The 20,389-nt window shown below is 42.0% G+C and overlaps 1 protein-coding gene across 2 annotated transcripts in view; it reads right to left on the reverse strand.

Moving 5' to 3' along the window:
- CPQ (carboxypeptidase Q) overlaps positions 1–12,773 on the reverse strand; it is a 585,754-nt gene extending 572,981 nt beyond the window's left edge. The window contains exon 1 of one of the 2 annotated variants that reach the window (XM_061439307.1): positions 12,685–12,773. The gene's annotated coding sequence lies outside the window, so the exon portion shown is untranslated. Of the gene's footprint in view, positions 1–12,397; positions 12,482–12,684 lie in introns of those variants that run through there. The other variant, XM_061439306.1, reaches the window with a different exon arrangement.
- Between the last annotated feature and the right edge of the window lie 7,616 nt (positions 12,774–20,389).

Consider the following 20,389-nt stretch of genomic DNA (forward strand, 5'->3'; position numbering starts at 1 on the left):
ATTCCAAGAATGCTTTCATTAGCACCTTAGAACACCTTTGCCTTTCCTCTTCATCTAAGCTGCCAATTCTTCAAAATTGCATGTGCTCCATGATATTATCATCAACATTTTCTTAACCATGGCAAATATCTCCACTATGAACTAAGGCTGTCTGATCTCAGCTGGGTCCCTTGCATTGCTCAGCAACCCTTATATTTATCTTCAACTGACTCCTATCAAATTCCCCACAGCAGCTGCTACAAAGTTTTTCCACTCTCCTTAAGCCCCAGATTCAACCTCTACTCCCCTCATACTCACCAAAAGCTCTCCTCTTCTACATAACTGAGAATATGATATTATGACCATGAGATGACTTGGCTTTCTTCATCCTCAACCCAAAACTTTTCTATCCCTTTATCTATACAATTCTTCTCAGCTCCCATCTCAGTGAAAGAACTGTGCACCCTCCTTTCCAAAGACAAATTCTCTATCCATAATGTAGCAATTACTGAAGAATATCCTCCAAACTGACCAGGAACTTTGAGACCTGAAAACAAAGCAGGCAATTCCATTAAGTGCAGTTATGAAGTTTACTGTGGGTAACCTACACATAGGCAGGAAGGATCAGGCAGATGGAATGATCTGGAGGCATTTGCAGTTGCACTTTGCACCACGGAAAGGGGTACGGGGGATCTAAAGGGGCCAAAGCTAAAAACAGAATCCAACTATCGACTAAGAAGCATGACCACACCGATGGAGATGGGGGATTTTTCCCCTCCCCAGGGATCTCATGACCAGTAACCATCTGTGTAAGCATAAGGCAGGCTTCCAGTTTTCATACCAGAAGACATGGGTAAACATTGATGGGGAACATATCTGGCTTGGGTGAATTCTTGTCAATTAAGCTAAATCTCAGCCTCACAGAAAGTGGGGTAGGGGTTAGAACTGTGGACCTAAAATAGAGCTGACAAAATGGACTCAGTGTGGTACAGCCACACACCAACTAACCAGTTTTTTCCTTCTTCTTGGCTCCTTCCCTTTATCATATAGGAATGCTTAAATCTTCTCTGTCCCAAAAGTTATTAATATTTCATCATTAGCTAACATTGACTGAGCATTCACAATATGGCAAGTGCCACTGTGAGCAGTTTGCATACGTGCTCAATTGCTTCAGTGTGTCCAGCTCTTTGCAACCCCATGGCCTATAAACCACCAGGCTCCTCTGTCCATGGAATATTCCAGCCAAGAATACTGGAGTGGGTTGCCATTTCCTCCTCCAGGGGATCTTCCTGACTCAGGGATTGAACCCATGTCTCCTGCATTTGTAGAAGGGTTCTTTATCAATGGGCCACCTGGGAAGCCTGTAAGCAGTTTATATAGATCATTTTAATTAATTCTGACAATAAACTTCGATGTTCTTGATACTATATTCCCTATTTTACAGACTAGGAAACTAAAGCTAGTAGCATTGAAAAATGTACTCAAGGTCACTTGCTTTTCACTTCCTTATACATGCCCACTTTTCTAAAGAATAATCTAAATTTGATTCTTCTCTCTTATTCTCTTCCTCTCTCCCTGTGTGCATCTACGTCGTGTGTCCAAAAGCTTCATTGCTATACCAATCACAATTTGAGCAGTTCTGTGTCTGTCAGCACAGACAGGGAAATGCATACACACAGACACACATAATACTTACACACCATTAACACTTATTCAATATATATTTGCTGAAATGTTGAAAAACTGAATTATATATAGTTCTCTTATAGTTCTCAAGAGAATAATATTTTTAAAATAAATCAGCACTGCCCTTTTTCACTTTCTCAGCTACTATTATCACTTTTATAACTTTTCAAGCTCAAAGAACAAAACAACTAAAGCACCAAGTAGGTTTTCTTGAGTTTGAAAAGCACTCACTGCCTCAGAGTTTCCCTCTAGTTACCTAACCTAATCCCATGGCCCACAGGTTGGTGCAGTTTCCACAGCTTTCAAGAAGACCCTTTTTTTCTTTTTTTTGGCTGCACCACTCGGCCTGTGCATCTTAGTTCCCTGATCAGGGATAGAACCCAGGCCATGGCAATGAAAGCATTGAGTCCTAACCACCAGAAGGACATGACTGGGTCCAGAAATGAAGGGCATTCAACAGTATCGGCGCGCAACTCCTTCCCCACCAGAAAGGCCAGGCTGACACCAGGTCAACTGAGGAAGCAAACGTTTCTTTTATTGAAAAGTGTTTAATTGGACATTTTCAGAATCTAATGTCATGTATGCAGATGCAAATGTTTGAAGAGTTGTTTACAGTGTGGTTTGTGCCAGACAGGCTCCCATGCCAAGCCAGCACATAGCCTCCCATTATTTAGCTGGGCTCAGCTTCTAAAGATGTTTCAGGGCTCTCTGAGTCTTGTAAATTTCCACATCCAAAGGCTCATCTGTTTTTTCAAGGCAGAGTCATTTTTCCCCTCATGCGTAGACATCAGTCCTTCCTCTGCCAATCCCTGTTACTGCCTGCTCTGGTTCAGAAAAGGCTTTGGAGCTATTATTTAAGAGGCGATTATTCCATCTCTAGAAGTTTTAGTAGTTTTGTGAAGACTGACAAAAGGTAAGTCGGACTCTTGATCCCTACTCAGAAACTGGATCTTAGCTGATGTAATTATTTCAAGAACTGTTTCTGTTACTCACTGACCCAGAAAAACACAGCTTAGTATTAGCTCAGCTAATAGATTTCCATCTTAACATATCCCCCCTAAAAGGAATCAGTTCTTGATTGGGAGGATAAACAAGGATATACAAGTGGATGCTGGGAAATCCATTCATCTTTAAGAATTGAACCATCCACACTCTGCCTTGAAAATACAATGCAAAAAGAAAAATTTGTCATTATCACAAACTGTTATGATGCCTTCACTATATTCTCTTCCTATTATCAAACACCTTCTACAGGAAACTTTTTTACATGTTTAAAGTTCTAAGTGGTAAATACACATGAAGAATATTGCTCTTGTATCATGTTAAGGATACCCAATTCAAGAGTAAAATCTGCCATTAGTTTTACATTGTAAAGCTAATAATTTTCTTATGACTTTTTATCCAGTGGAGAGCATTGGATAAAACAAATAAGCTTATCAAATTGTAAAGCAATAATAGCCCAGTTTTTAAAAACCCACTTAAAGAAAAAGAAATTATTAGCATTTATTAATGAGTTAATTTATTCATACTACAGACAGTGACTGGTTACCTATGCTCAGAGCAGCTACAACTGTTTCAGATATACAGAAATAAAGAATATGTCATCCTAGGCCTAGGCCTTAGGAAGCTGGTGAAAGATGAAGGCAAATGACTAGGACACACACAAAATAGGAAACTGATTCTCAAGTATTAACAATAAAGTACAGTTGACCCTTGAACAACATGGGTTTGAACAGTGTGTGTGCACTCACATCTGGATTTTTTTCAATAAATACCGCAGTACTACAGGATCAAATGTTGGTTGAATCTGAGGACTACAGATAGGTGGGGCTAACTGTAAAGTTATTCTCAGATTTCTGACTGCTATGGGGTTGGTGCCCCTAATCCCCAAGTTGTTCAAGGGTCAACTGTAATAATAAAGTTGTGCAGGATTATCACAGGAGAGAACAAGGAAGTAATAACAGAGAAGATGGTATTTCAGCTCAGCCTAGCAGGATAGATGAATTTTCACAGTTGTATAGTAGGAAGGGTCTTTCTAGTTAAAGAACAACCGTGAGCAAAGACGTGAACATTTATAACATGTTCTCCAGAACTTACTTATTTTAAAAAGTCTGGGGTATAAAAAGCTGCAGTACTATAAAGCACTAGGGGGAAACTGAAACATACACATGCATACAACAAATGTATTCCCAGTCCCATTTCAGACATATGGTTCAGAACCCACAGTTAGGTGGTACCAGGAATCAGTATCTTTCCCATCTTCCCATGTCAAGATGTGCACCCATGATGCAATCCAATATACACATAAAGAATAAGACATGGAGGGGTCTTCCAGGTGTTACGGGCTGAACTCTGCCACACCCCAGTTCATATGCTTAAGCCCTACAACCCAGGGCCTCAGAATGTGATGATATTTGGAGATGGGGACTTTAAAGAGGTAATTAAGTTAAAATGAGGGCAGTGGGGGAGGTGGGCTAATATAACCTGATTGAAGAGGAAATTTGGACATATAGAGACACCGGGGTGCACATGAACAGAAAAAAAGTGACCATATGAGGAAACAGCAAGAAGATGAACATCTGCAAGCCAAGGAGAGAAGCTTCAGAAGAAACCAAACCTGTTGACACATTGAGCTTGGACTTTCAACTTCTATAACTATGAGAAAATAAATTTCTACTGCTTAAGCTACACAGTCAGTGGTATTTTGTTATGACAGGCCTAGAGAACTAATACAGTAAGAAGGCACTAGGAATGCACTGAGAAATACATTTTAATGCCAAATCTTTAAGAACTTTAAATGTCACAGTAGGAGTTTCTACTTTATTTCACAGGTAATTTCTCAAAGTGTAGGTCTTCTAAGAAGGAAAATCATATGATCTGGCCTATGATCCAACTCTTGAAGCAGTGTGGAAGATTAAAAGACTTTGCCTGTCCAAGGCAAGAAACAATAAAGGATGTCACTAGAGCCATGATAGAAAGGATTACTGTTCTTGGTCAGTCACTAAGTCACATTCAAACATTTGCAACTCCATGAACTGCACCACATCAGATTCCTCTGTCATCTACTATCTCCCAGAATTTGCTCAAATTCATGTCCACTGAGTTGATGATGCTATCTAACCATCTCATCTTCTGTTGCCCTCTTATCCTCCTGCCCTCAATCTTTCCCAGCATCAGTGTCTTTTCCAATGAGTCAGTTCTTAGCATCAGGTGGCCAAAGTATTGACAGTTCAGCTTCAGCATCAGTCCTTCCAATGAATATTCAGGGTTGATTTCCTTTAGGATGGACTGGTTTATCTCCTTGAAGTCCAAGGGTCTCTCAAAAGTCTTCTCTGGGACCACAATTCAAAAGCATCAAGAAACTCTTTTATTTTTGGTATTAGTTCCAGAAGGTATTGTAGGTCTTCACAGAACCGGTCAACTCCAGCTTCTTCAGCATCAGTGATTGGGATATAGACTTGGATTACTGTGATACTGAATGGTTTGCCCTGGAAACAAACCAAGATTATTCTGCCATTTTTGAGGTTGCACCCAAGTACTGCCTTTCAGATTCTTCTGTTGACTATGAGGGATATTCCATTTCTTCTAAGGGATTCTTGTCCACAGAGTAGATATAAGGACCATCTGAATTAAATTTTCCTATTCTGTCCACTTTAGTTCACTGATTCCTTAGATGTCAATATTCAATCTTGCCATCTCCTGCTTGACCACATCCAATTTACCTTAATTCATGGACCTAACATTCCAGGTTCCTATGCAATGTTGTTCTTTAGAGCATCGGACCTTACTTTCACCACCAGACACATCCACAGCTAACCATCATTTCTGCTTTGGTTCAGCCATTTATTCTTTCTGGAGCTATTAGTAATTGCCCTCTGCTCTTCCCCAGCAGCACACTGGATACCTTCTGACCTGGTGGGCTCATCTTCCAGTGTCATATCTTTTTGCCTTTTCATACTGTTCACGGGGTTCTCCAAGCAAGAATACTGGAGTAGGCTGCCATTTCCTTCTCCAGTGGACCATGTTTTGTCAGAACTCTTCACTATGACCCCATCTGTCCTGGGTAGCCCTGCATGGCATGGCATATAGCTTCATTGAGTTAATTCCCTTTGCCCTGACAAGGCTGTGATCCATGAAGGGGATAGAAAGGACAGGGACAATTAAAAAACAGAAAATTTCAGGTGCTATCAAAGGTAGACACAACAGCATTTGGTGACTTAAAATCTGGGAGGATGAGGAATAGGAAAGAGTTAAGGCTAACCTCCCCAGGTTTTGAGCCTGTTTGTACCCTGTATTTCAGATACATCACAGAATCCTTTCTGGGTTTTCTATTTTGGTTAATGGCATCTCAATCTATGAGAAAATCCAGAAAGCATTCTTTGGAATGAAACTGAGTTGAAAACCAAAGAACAGAAAGGGATCCAGTAAAGAGATGGAATTCTCTTAAGAACAGAGGAGCTCATTATAGCTACAGGGTACTGAGAGCGCTGTTTTCACTTCTGTCATTACTCCTGTCCTTACAGAAAGAAATAAAACTGAACAAACTGACAACCACTCCCCTTAGCGCAGAGAAGCAAGGGTAAAAAGCAAACCACCACCCTAAAATCTACAGAGACAGGCAAATCCAGAGAGTCACAGCCCAGATCTGGCTTATCTGGAGCAGAAGCCACTGAACCCATAAAATATAGGAATACCTAAATGGTAATTCTAACAATGCTGGAGACTGAATACTGGCTACCCTGGGAGTGAGGAACTCCTAAGGTCACAGTCTCAGGGGAGGAGGGGAGTGATTTCCAACAATCTGGGGTAACCACAGGACAGCTATTACAAAAAGGCAAAGACAGAAGAGAAAGTACCAGTGAAAAAAATAATAATGACAGTAGCTAGTACTGACTGAGAAGGCCTTTCCTAAATGCTTACATTTCTTAACCCTACAGCAAATCTATAGGATAATGCATTGGTTTTCTATTGCTGGCTATAACAAATGACCACAAAACTTGGTGGCTTAAACAAAACAAATGTTTATAGTTCTGTAGGTCAGAAATCCAACACTGGACTTACCAGCTAAAATCAGTGTGTTGGCAGGGCTGCATTTCTTCTGGGGGCTCTAGGGAAGGATCTTTGCCTTTACCAGATCCTAGTGGCCATTAACATGCCACTTAATTAAAGGGTTATTTGCCTCCTGGAAGATTTAATCATAAAATTGTTTTATATTGTAGACTCTCCTATTACATTTTAAGTGTTGTTTGAGTTCCACAGATATTCTCTAGAGACTTCATGACCATCCCTACTGCATGGTAGGGATGCAGTAGGGATGGTAGCACAGCTGGCAGTAAGGAGCCTTTTCATCACTGCCTCTCTCCCGATCTTGGTTTTCTTGACCTTCAAATATCATCTGCTTTATTCTTATTTTTACAAGATGAACATGGTGGGAGTGGAGGGAACATACTGTAACACATCAAGGTTCCCAGGCAAGCAAGATTCCAAAACAATGGATAGAGCAGTGGGCTGAATTTCAGAAGGCCTGGAGTGCTTGCCAGTTACAGGATCTGAGACAAACTACAGCCTCTTTCTTATCAAGATTTTTAGTTTATAAAAGAAAGATAATAGTGCCTGGCTGCACATGCTTCTGAGGGTTCATGTAACTATCAAATGTAAAAATTCTTTCTAATATATAAGGTTCTATGCTAATATATCCTTTTTTCCAATCAAGTCTAATGCCATGACCCTAAGAGAACACTACATCAATCTTTTTCTTTGTTAGCAACTATTTCTCATAGAATTCATTAAATGTTCTGAAAATTCCTTCTAATTATTACCCTTCTCATTTTATCTTACTCTGTTATTCTTCTCTTAGTTCAAAGTCTTCCAACACTTTATCTGCAGAATAAGAACAAACCCTCTACACAGTACCTCTAAACAATCACCTGTTTGTCTCTTCCTAATAAGTTGAATTAAGAGACACTTGCTCCTTGGAAGAAAAGCTATGACCAAGAGGCAGATCAGGTGGTCTGGTATTCCCATCTCTTTCAGAATTTTCCACAGTTTATTGTGAGCCACACAGTCAAAGGCTTTGGCATAGTCAGTAAAGCAGAAATAGATGTTTTTCTGGAACTCTCTTGCTTTTTTGATGATCCAGTGGATGTTGGCAATTTGATCTCTGGTTCCTCTGCCTTTTCTAAAACCAGCTTGCACATCAGGAAGTTCATGGTTCACATATTGCTGAAGCCTGGCTTGGAGAATTTTGAGCATTACTTTACTAGCGTGTGAGATGATAATTTTTAATAACCTCTGATTGTTTGTGTATCTTTTTTTTTTTTCAGTAGAACTTACATAAGAATTAGAGTTCTAAGAAACTCACCTGAAATATAAGCATCATTAGTAAAGTCTAGTGTGTTTTTTCCTTCTTTTTACATGATTTATTGAATTGATTTGTCTATTTAGACTGCGGATCTGTCATAAAATTTGACCGGTCGTGGCTATATGATGTCACAGTACAACTATAGTCACTAGTCAAGAGTATACATCAAGGATCTCCCATGGATATTCCTACATGTTCTCACATCCGTGAGTTGTATCTATTCACTGTCTTCCTCCCCAAACCTCTTCCTCATCTGATGTTTATTACCCTCCTTAGGGGCATCTGCATCCACCTATGTAAGCAATACCGAAACCTCAGAATTATTGTCAACCTTACTTCCCATATCCAGCGAGTCATTAAACCCTGTTCTCCCTATCTGCTGATTATCTCTCAAACCTATGCTAGTTTAGACCCTTATCATATTTCCTTTGGACTATAGTACCAGCATCCTCATTTTCCTCTGGCCTCCCAGCTTTCCATCTCTAGTTTCCCCAAAATATTATTGCTGGAGTTATTTTCTAGAGAAAGTCCAATTATAGCACTCCTCCTATTAAAAATTAGCTTTAAAACTCTTAAATAAAATTTTCTAGGCTGTGATAAAGTTAAAATAACATGACATTCAAGGACCTTCTTTCTCTGGCCCCAACCTCACAAGACCCACCCAATCCATGTCTCTCCCTGGCAATGCCATGCTCAAACTGCCTCCTTTTCTTTGCCCATCCTGTTCTCTGTTCTCAGAACACTTTTATCCCTTCTTTTGGCCTTTAGGCTTCAAAATCCAGTTCAAAATTCACCTGCTCTGTGAAGTCTTCCTAAATTCTGACCAAACCTCTCTCCTGGGAGAATAAGTGGCCACTACTCCCACATTACCCTGTGCTGCAGTTATCTGTGGATGGCTCACTTCCCTCCATAAACTTGGTATCTCATTCATCTTTATCTGGCACACAGTACACACTCAATAAATGGTTACTGAAATTAACACACACAGAATAAAATAATAACTAAATAAAAATTCCACAGAAGCACACCAGTCCTTCATCTTAGCTGCAATAAATAAACAGGGCCCAAGAATAAAGGAAAGGACTAATAATCTGATGTAGCAAACACAGGAATGGGTTGTTTGTTTTAAAAAACCTAAGTGGTTTAGGGAGGGCAGGGGGAGAAGAAAGTACATTTTAAAGCTCTAGCTCCAGGGCAAGTAATAAAAATTGTTGCTTTAATGTTTTTTTCATAATATTGTGAGCAATGGGAAGGTCTATTCCATCACACCAGCCTTCAGGGCAGAAAGTTTCGGCCTCCTGAGCTAAATCAAACTGGCATCACTCTTAGTTTTTCAAGCAGCTGCAACTGGTCTCTGCCTTCTATGAAACTCGACTGACAAAGAAGAAACAAAATAATTTACCACTTACTTTATGGGCCTCTCTTTTCCTCCTGTCAATTAATTATAAGAGTTCTGGAAACTCATCCTGCATTCCTGCCCCTAGATTACAGCAAGGTAGGCATTGTACTTTGCATTAGGAGTTGTCACTCTTATAAAGAAGGAGGTTGGGAGGTAGCAACTTATCAAGGATCGGAAGCTAGCCCAAGAAACAACATTGTATTCAGTTCGATGTCTGCAGGTGCCCCTCACCCATATATCTCTTGACTTGATTGATCCTTTTTATACTCCCTGGATTATTAAATCTGAGCACATTTAACATTAGGAGGTATGTGCACCTATGTAAAAATGTGAGTCTTCCAGAGTAGCAATGGAACTCAATAATTTTCAAAATGCTATACCAATTCTCTGTAATTCAGTCTCAGTTATCCCCCTCCTGAGCTCCCATTCTAAACACGCTTATCCACAATGCCCCAAAGTTTAATATATATCCTGGAACACACACAGAGACCACATTCTCCAATGTTACACAGATTTTCCTAGCAGGGATTGTCTACATTTCTGGGAGAAACCCTGCCTCCATCTGTCTCTGTTTTGAATACCTGACCTTCCCATTTTCAAAGCACTGTTTCTATTTTTGGAAGGTGGAATAGGGATTACAAGGTATGCAGCACTTAAGGTTACAGCAAGGCTGAAATGGGACAAAACAAGTAAAAAGGTTAAATGTAACAGTGCTTGGTGAGTGGTCATTGCCCCATAAATATCATCTCTGTTACATTCCATGTCGGAATCACATGTGACCCAACAACTGGATCTTTGAGAACAGAGTCACAAAAAGTTGTTGTTTTTTTTTCCTACCAAGCACCACATCTGACTTCACTTCTCCCAAGAGACTTGAAAGAACAGAAGTAGGTAACATTAATTTTATTTTACTTAACACGTTTGGGACTTTGTGAAATGTAGCATGCAAGAAATATTTTAATATGTATGAAAAATGACTTTTTAAGTGCCTTTTAAAAATCTCTAAGGTCCTTCCATTTCCAAAATGTTGTGATCTATGATAACTAATCTCAAATGCAGGCAAATTAATAGTGATAATTCCCTAGATATACTGAAAATACATGGCATTGTCGGGCTGGGTGCATTGAAAACAAGTTAGACCCAGGATGGGGAGCCTGTGGCAATGCTCAAGACAGTTTTGCCCTCCTTCCCCGCCTCCTGCCCAGAGTCTATAATTCTCATCTGAAACTCCCAGGTCCTTCTGCAGCAGATGTGAAGAAGATGAGGAATGAGTTATAATTTGCAGATAAGACAGTGGGGCCAAGATGCTACAGAATCCCAAGCAGAGCAGTTGAAGTGAGTTAAGCTTTCATAAAATCATCTGCAATTTCACCTTTTACCTACTAAAAGAGAATCCTGAAGTCTACCTCAGGAAGGGGCCCTACCGAACCTCCTGCATTTCGAAGATTAAGAAACAGACCTAAAGAGTTAACGGAACAAGTCTAAAGTCATCCAGGTTTTCTGAAACCCAGGCCTGGAAACCTAGAACCGAAGCAGTGACCAATTGAATTAAAGCAGTCTCCACCTGTGTCACTTCCCAAGTATCTGCACACAGATAAATGTCTCTCTTTTCCTCTCTGAACTATAGTCAGCCTTCTTCAGTCACCCACAAACCAGCCAGCACCTGTCTTGGGAAAGCAAACAAGATCCCCCACAATCCTGAATTCAAAGAAATGTCTGGTTTTACAAATTACTAAAAGCAGAGTCACGTGGTACTGCCTTCAGATTCACTCTTACCTTTCATAAATACATTAAAAAATATTATAAAGTACACAATAAATGTAAAAAAAATATGTATTATAGTGACACTGATTCTGCAAAGTCAGAAAATAAAAGACAAGCAAAAAAAAAAAAAAAAAAAAAAACAGAAGAAGCCTAGATGTACTTCACTTTAAGCAACACATAAAGGAAAATCTCCCTAAAATGGAAAATGAAGGGGTGCTTCTGTGGATTATTTTAATACAGCATAGAACTTTTAAACAGCCACAATCAGAATGACTGCATTTATGAGTGCAACATCTATACAGCTTTTGGAAAACTACCAGAAGATAAGAGTTGTAAGCCTCTGTCTCCACTGCCTCCACGTTGTGTGTATTTATATCCATTCATGTATTCCTTCATTCAGCTGTATTTCAAGTGTATTCATTCACTGATGTTAATTCACCAGTTCTCCTCCATAGGAACTCACTTTTTTGCTCAATTCCTCACTGAGTACTACTGAAAGAAAAAGAAAGTGAAGTCGCTTAGTCGTGTCCCATTCTTTGTGACCCCATGGTCTGCAGCCTACCAGGCTCCTCCATCCATGGGATTTTCCAGGCAAGAGTACTGGAGTGGGGTGCCATTTCCTTCTCCGGGGGATCTTCCCAACCCAGGAATCGAACCTGGGTCTCCCGCATTGCGGGCAGATGCTTTACCGTCTGAACCACACTGAGGACCTGACAAGTTCAACAGGAGCTCTGTCCCGTGGAACTTAAGAGCCGGCGTGGAGCCTAGAATTGCACACCAAAAATGAAAGTACAAGATAAAAGGTGAAAAGAACCACAAAGGACCTCCCGATAAATGGTTAACTAGGAATTGCTTCCAGATGCGGGCGAGGGAAGCATCTTGGCAGCTTGGGTCCGGAGCACCCCCTCCCGCGTCCCAGGACGAGAGGGGAAAGGACCCATGATGCCTGGCTCCTGCTCTCTGCGCCCAGCATCCTCCTCCATCCCGGCGCTCTCATTCGATTTCCTCATTTCTGGGCCTTTGCTGCGGAAGCCACAGACCAGACCGGTCTCCCGGCGGCTTCCCCACCCCGTATGTCAGTCGCTCCCAAGAACGAGCTACTCGGAAAGTTCCCCTCACTCTGGGGTCGGCCACCCGCCTCGGCTCGCCCGCCCGGAGGAGCCAGGCCCAGCCGTTGGCTGACGGGGGCTGGCGGGCGGCGCACGCACCTGGTCGGCCGCTGGAGCTATGGCGGCGGCGGCGGCGGCGGCCGTGCTCAGGGCCAGGTTCAGAGCCCAGCCTTCAAGTGGCGGCGGCCACACCCGCGACGCGGCCCCCCCCCACCTGGTCTGGCAGCTGCCGGGTTTCCTGCGGCGAGAAGGCGGGGCGCAGCGGCCAGGGACTCCGGGCGCCCGCGGGCGGGCGGGGGGCCAAGCGCCGCCTCCACGACACCCGACGACGGCCTCGCTGCGACTCAAGCGACCTGAGGGCCGCGGGCTACCGGCTGTCACCTCACCTTCTGGATCTGCTCCACAGTGTCCTGGGCCCCCGCAGTCTTGCGTCTTTATTTGGAGTCTTTCGGCCAGAACGTCGCTCTCAGGCCTCGCGGGTGCCCACGGCCTTGGACCTCGGAGCCACGAGGGAGTTTCAAGAGCTCAAGTGACCAAAGGGCCTACCTGAGATGTGACTTCAGGTGGCCAAAGGGCTCACCCGAGGTGTCTATGCTTGCAGGAGTGGCCGGGCAGGTAGCGAAGAAAGGGGTTGAGGAGCTGAAAGGAAAATGTTCAAGGTTTTGCCGTCTCAGCACCTGGATGAGGGCAGAGTCTGGAAACCCCGGGATAGGTGAGCTGCCCAGCGCCTCCCACGGCTACCGGGGTGATTAGAGCGTTATTGTCCGATCCTGCCCGACAGGGTTGTTGGAGAGCAGACGGTGATGAAGATGGACGAGAAGACCCGAGCTGGGCGAGATCCGGCAGAGTCCTGCCTCTTTGGTTGATGTGTTAATTATATAAGGGTGCCGGAGAAAGGAGATTCACCTGATTACCTGGCGTAGCTTTTTGTATGAACGAGTCACTCGCATCACTGGTCACACAATGTGTGCTTACGTATTTTCAACATTTTCTGTTTTGATAAATTTGAATTCCTTTGTATAACCACACTCTTATCAAATACAAACACTTATATTTGTGAGACACGGAGCAATTCAGGTCTCCTCTTTAACAACCACATCAACAACAACAACAAAAAACCACATGCTCCCTGGGAACTTTAAAAAAGTACAAAATTTGCAATGTCCATTTACCTCGATACACTTAATCCTCAGTTAACAATCTGTCTAAACTTTTAGTAACCCCATTGCCCACTGAATAAAGTGTGAACTCAGACATTCAAAATAGTTCCTCAAAGGTGACCCTGGCCCACCAGGATCATCTCTATGTTGCTATCTCCAGCTCTGCAGTATTACTTTTTCTCAAATTATCTGAGGTAAGAATAGTTTATTATTTATTATTATTTATTTATTATTTCCAATAAGTCATGAACTGTCATTTTTGTAAGATACAACTTAAAACTTGCTAGAAAAGTGAAAAAAATAAAAACTACAAGTCCTAATTTTCATTACAGGTATTTTCAGTTCAGTTCAGTTCAGTCGCTCAGTCATGTCCCACTCTTTGTGATCCCATGAACCACATCACGCCAGGCCTCCCTGTCCATCACCAACTCCCAGAGTCCACCCAAACCCATGTCCACTGAGTCGGTGATGCCATCCCGACTCATCTGCCAACCATCTCATCCTCTGTCGTCCCCTTCTCCTCCTGCCCTCAATCTTTCCCAGCATCAGGGTCTTTTCCAATGAGTCAGCTCTTCTCATCAGCTAGCCAGAGTATTGGAGTTTCAGCTTCCACATCTGTCCTTTAAATGAACACCCAGGACTGATCTCCTTTAGGATGGACTGGTTTGATCTCCTTGCAGTCCAAGGGACTCTCAAGAGTCTTCTCCAACACCACAGTTCAAAAGCATCAATTCTTTTGCACTCTGCTTTCTTTATAGTCCAACTTTCACATCCATACACGACCACTGGAAAAACCATAGCCTTAACTAGACGGACCTTTGTTGGCAAAATAGTGTCTCTGCTTTTTAATATGCAGTCTAGGTTGGTCATAACTTTTCTTCCAAGGAGTGAGCGTCTTTTAATTTCATGGCTGTAATCACCATCTGCAGTGATTTTGGAGCCTAGAAAAATAAAGTCAGCCACTATTTCCACTCTTTCCCCATCTATTTGCCATGAAGTAATGGGACCAGATGCAGGTATAAGTTTCAACTCATTATATAATAATAATAATATCTTCACATTTATTGGGTACTTTATGCTAAGACTTTAATGCATTAACTGTGACTTAACAACTCTATGAGTTATTATATTATTATTATTATAATTATTATTCCCACTTTACATATGAGGACATTAAGAATTAGAGAAGTCAAATCACAAACTAGTGAGCTGCAGAGTTAGCACTATGACCTGTTCAGGCCTATGCAGTCAACCTTAATGGGAGCCCTCCTCCATAAAGCCTCTGCATTTGCTTTGGAGTTGAAATTAATCACACCTTAGGACTTCCCTGGTGGCTCAGATGGTAAAGCGTCTGTCTACAATGCGGGAGACCTGGGTTCAATCCCTGGGTCAGGAAGATTCCCTGAAGAAGGAAATGGCAACCCACTCCAGTACTCTTGCCTAGAAAATCCCATGGATGGAGGAGCCTGGTGCAGGCTACTGCCCATGGGGTCGCAAAGAGCTGGACACAACTGAACGACTTCACTTTCACTTTAGTCCCTCTACCACAACATTTCTCCCCTCGTTGTTTAGGGAGGGGGTGTTTTTATTGTTGTTGTGTATAGGCAGCTTGCAGGATCTTAGTTCCTTGGCCAGGGATGGAACCTGGCCCCACCATTAGATTGCTAACCATTGGACCACCAGGAATTTCAACCCCCACCGTTGCACCCCCATCCCCCTCATTGGTTTTTATTGATGCCTGGCTTTAAGCTTTAAGCATCGCATCAGAGTCAGTGACATTTGTGAATCTCCACCCCTCTTAGTGCTGCTCTTTCCAACTGGAACATCCTTTATGCTCTTGACTCTGCTCCTAATAACTGGAAACCAAGTTCATCTTCATCTTTGTGTTACCACTATCTTTTGTGCTTACTCCATGCTATTTTATAATGATTTGTTTTTATCTGCATCCCCTGTTAGACCACAGCCCTCCCACAACATTCAGTTGTCTTACCAAAGATATTTTTGTTTATTTAATTGAACAAGCACTTTCATTAGCATTTATGATGAGCTATGTACTGTTCTAAGAGCTTTACAACCTGATAAACAGCCTGCAGAGTAGGTTTTATCACCATTTAACCCATGAGGAAACTGAAGCACATAGAAGTTACTAGTAAACTGCTAGTAAGTCACAGAGTCAGCCTTCCGAGCTAAGCAACCTGGCTGCAGAGTTGATTTCTGAAGTGCCACGCTGTGCTGATTTTCCACTTGTTCGATGTGCTTTACCTGCTCGAAACACTTCAGTGACTTTCCATCGCTCTTAGGATAAAGACAACACTCTTTGGTGAGGCTTGTAAAGCCCTGTGTAACCTTAACTCTGCAGCTGCACCTCCCACCAAGCTCCCACTTGCCACACTTGTCCTCTTTCCCTTGATCAGGTCATGCTCCCTCCAACCGTAGCACATGTTATTTCCTGGACCTGGAATGCTCCTTCATCTTGCTCTTTCCTAAACCTACACTTATCCTTCATCTGATTTTAGCTCAGGAAAACCTTCTTAGACTAGGTCAAATATCCTATTACAGATTTTTTTTTTTCATGTATGTGCTTTCCATTTTATTTTACTTATTTATGTTTTGGCTATGCCAGGTCTTCATTGCAGTGCACGGGCTTCTCTCTTGTTGTGACACAAGGACTCTCTAGTCACATGCAGGCTTAGTTGCCCTAGGGCATGTGGGATCTCCATTCCCCAACCAGCAATAGAACTCATGTCCCCTGCATTGGGAGGCGGATTCTTAACCACTGGACCACCAGGGAAGCCCCACCTATTGTAGATTTTTAAAGCATTTTTTGGTCTTAACATAAATATCATTTTTAATTTAATTTATGTGGATATCTGACTAAGGTCAATCTCCCCCTTTCAGCATTGTCAGCTCCATAAAGGCAAGGATTATCTTATTTGCCCACCTTTATAGCCTCATCAATAAGAACAGTATCTGACATGTAGTAGGAAGTAGGTAAACATTCACTGAATGAATAAAGTAAATGGTCTTCTAAGCATTATGAAAATATAGGAGGGGCACAGTGTTGTTCTGATAAATGTTGACTAATCAGTTGAAAAAAAAAAAAGACCCTGATTTGCACCATTTGTCAATTTCCCTTGTGTGAATACTTCCGCTGTGGCCAGTTTCAAGATGCCAACCTGATGTCACGCAACGCTGAACTTGGGAAATGATGTGAATAATCGGCTTTAAGACTGTTCCAGTTGGCTCCAACACACCACTGGAAGGACACCAAGTTAGTGGGACAGAGAGTGGTTCACAAAGTCCAACCAAGCTGCCTGGAGATCTAACTACTATCTCAAGTATGAATGTTAGTTGCTCAGTCAGATCTGACTCTCTGTGACTCCATGAACTATATAGCCCACCAGGCTCCTCTGTCCATGGGATTTCCTAGGCAAGAATACTGGAGTGGGTTGCCATTCCCTTCTTCAGGGGATCTTCCCCACCAAGAGACTGAACTCAGGTCTCCTGCATTGCAGGCAGATTCTTTACCATCTAAGCCACCAGGGAAGTCCCAAGTATGAATAGAAGATGGGTTTGGGAAATGGGTATATGTGTGGGACAAATACAGGCAAAGTGGGTAAGGAGAAAGTTCAGTAGGGCTGACATGTACATTTGAGAAAAAAGGCCTGGTAAATCTTAAGAGGTTCAAACTTCATCTTTATGGGAAGCAACACATTGGCTTAGGAAGGTGAGCAGAAGGCTAACATTTGGAGAGATTGCTCTGTATGCCTTTGCTAAATGGATTGGACACAGTGCGGTCACCTAGAGAAGAAATCCTGGTGAACAGAACCAGGATAGGGTTGAAGAGAAAGTGCTGAGAACTGTAAAAGGGAGCCTGGTAGGAAGTGTTTGATGTGGAGATTTGGACAAAAGGGCAGTTTGGCAGACCTAAACTACAACACAAGTTTCAACAAGGTGGAACCCCAGTGCCTGAGGGATGGGAATCAATGTAAGGCTAGAGACCCATAGATTACACCTGATTATAAGCGCGGATTTAGAAACAGGCTGCAAGGCTTGAGTTTGATTTAGTCACTTACTACCTGTGACAGGTCATTTAAGCTCTCTGGATTTACAGTTTTCTTATCTGTTAAAAAAGAGGAGTAGAAAAAAGGGGTATATTCTGATGACAAGATATGTCAGAGTAATATAGTACATGGAACATAAGTGTACAATGAATATTTTTATAATTTAACAGGAGAAAAGAAAGTCAGGCATCTTGGTTTATAAGAGTGGTCTTCAGATCTGAATAATGTTCACTTGGGGAACCACAAGGGGTACTTGATGGGGCGATCAATATTATCCTCCAATCAGAGATACTTAAGAGAGTGACAGGGGTTCTGTTAATACTTACGCCAGAACAACAGGCATAAACTGGAATGTGTAGTCATCTTAGTGATGAAGGACTTTCCAAGAGGCAGACAGGCATGAAAGGCTTAAGATCCAGAAGCTCAAGAAAGAATTCCTCTCACATATCCCTCATCTCCCTAAAAATGCATTGTCCTGAGGGAAGAGATGTCCCTGAGCCAGCTAAGGGACATTTTGATAATGCCCTTAATCAGAGTTATACAGATCTACATGACCCCCATCTATCTCATTCCAGTATCTTATATTTATATTCAATAGTTGTGAAGTGAAAGTTGCTCAGTGGTGTCCGACTCTTTTCGACCCCATGGACTATACAGTTCATGGAATTCTCCAGGCCAGCATACTGGAGTGGATAGACTCCCTTCTCCAGGGGATCTTCCCAACCCAGGGATCAAACGCAGGTCTCCCTCATTGCAGGCGGATTCTTTACCAGCTGAGTCACAAGGGAAGCACAAGAATACTGGAGCAGGTAACCTATCCCTTCTCCAGTGGATCTTTCCGACCAAAGAATTGAACCAGGGCCACCTTCATTGCAGACGGATTCTTTACCAACTGAGCCATCAGGGAAGCCCATATTCAATAGTTAGTGAATTCATAATATATTTTAATGAATTTTGAACTACTGGTAAATATAATGATAATTCAATTCAGAAAAACATTTTAACACAAGACCTTATGGTCACAGGAAATTTATGTGTATTTATTAATGTAAAGTACTGTTGCCTGGAAAATCCCATGGATGGAGGAGCCTGGTAGGCTATAGTCCATGGGGTCGCTAAGAGTCGGACACGACTGAGCGACTTCCCTTTGACTTTTCACTTTCATGCATTGGAGAAGGAAATGGCAACCCACTCCAGTGTTCTTGCCTGGAGAATCACAGGGACGGGGGAGCCTGGTGGGCTTCCGTCTACGGGGTCGCACAGAGTCGGACTCGACTGAAGTGATTTAGCAGCAGCAGCATTAATGTAAAGAATTCTGACAGATAGGGAAGCCAAAAAATACTTTGAATCATAAAAACTAGGGGATAAAGTCCTGGAATAAGGGCATTGAGATGGAAAAATAAGTTCATGGAAGGAAAGGAACTGTGTAAAATTTATAACTATTATAAGTTTTTTCAACTATTTTTAAATGGACTATGGTGAGTAGCCCATCACTGTGAAATTTAAATGCCATTGGATACGAAGAGTGATATAACACTTTTATTGTGAAATGTCAGTATTCACAATGCTGGAAATTGTATTCTTTGTAACTATTATAATTATAATGAAAATTATAGAAGTAATTTTTTTAATGTCCCAGAGAGTATATTAGCAAAAACATTGAAAGACTGTGAGTTTATGTGACCTAGAACTAATGCAGAGAGAGGCCATGGACAAGTCATTTAGCCTCTCTCTGCGTTAGTTTTCTTATCTATAAATAGGAAATAATAAACCTACTTTGAGGATTAGATTGAATAAACTTTATAAAAATTCCTTACAAGTCTGGCATTCAAGCCTAGTACTCAATAAATGGTACAAAATGGTAGTCAGTGTTAGCAATAGCTAATATTTCTTGATCACTTACTATATGCTAAGCACTGAGCTAATGGAATTTAATTTTCATATGACTCCCTGAAGTAGGTTTCTATGAATCATAGATGAAGAAAATGAGGCACAGGGCAGTGTCATTTTGTTTTTCAAGTACTTTTCAAAGCAATTGGTTAATGATAGAGCCATCATTCAAAAACAAGTACTTGGACTCTAGAACTTTCCCTGGAAACCACTGTATCTTGTTTTTCTTCCCTAGAGACTCCTCTGGCCCATGCAGAAAGCTCAGTTACTATCAGAATTTAGAAATAATTATCTGCTTATAAGTGGAACTCTTCACTGTGCTGCTGCTGCTGCTGCTGCTAAGTCACGTCTGTCGTGTCCAACTCTGTGCGATCCCATAGACGTCAGCCCACCAGGTCCCCCCATACCTGGGATTCTCCAGGCAAGAATACTGGAGTGGGTTGCCATTTCCTTCCCCAATGCAGGAAAGTGAAAACTGAAAGTGAAGTTGCTCAGTCAACTCTTACAATCCCAGGGTCTGTAGCCTACCAGGCTCCTCCATCCATGTCCATGGGATTTTCCAGGCAAGAGTACTGGAGTCGGTTGCCATTGCCTCACTGTGCTAGGAGTCTCTTATTGTTTTTCTCATTACTGACTTTCCAACCCTTTGTACATTACTGCACACAGGGAAAATATCTATAGGAAACAATGGATTTGAAGAACGAGGTATCTCATTGTAGGAATGACCAGCCCAGTAATTTTTTCCTCTTCAGGCCTGGCTTAACCACTCTTGAAGGTTGAGTAGAATCTGGCCTCCATACACATGTAATTCATTCCCAGGACACAGTGTACCAAGGCACACAGATTGGGAAGCTCTAATATGCATACTACTGAAGAGAAGTCTACACCTTCTTTTTCCCTTGACGTGGGTTTGCAGGAATAACTGTGGGTCCTTATTTTGGTGGGTCCTGATCAACTTGGCATTATGAAAAAAAAAG

Source organism: Bos javanicus, chromosome 14 (assembly GCF_032452875.1).
Source record: "Bos javanicus breed banteng chromosome 14, ARS-OSU_banteng_1.0, whole genome shotgun sequence".
NCBI lineage: Eukaryota > Metazoa > Chordata > Mammalia > Artiodactyla > Bovidae > Bos > Bos javanicus.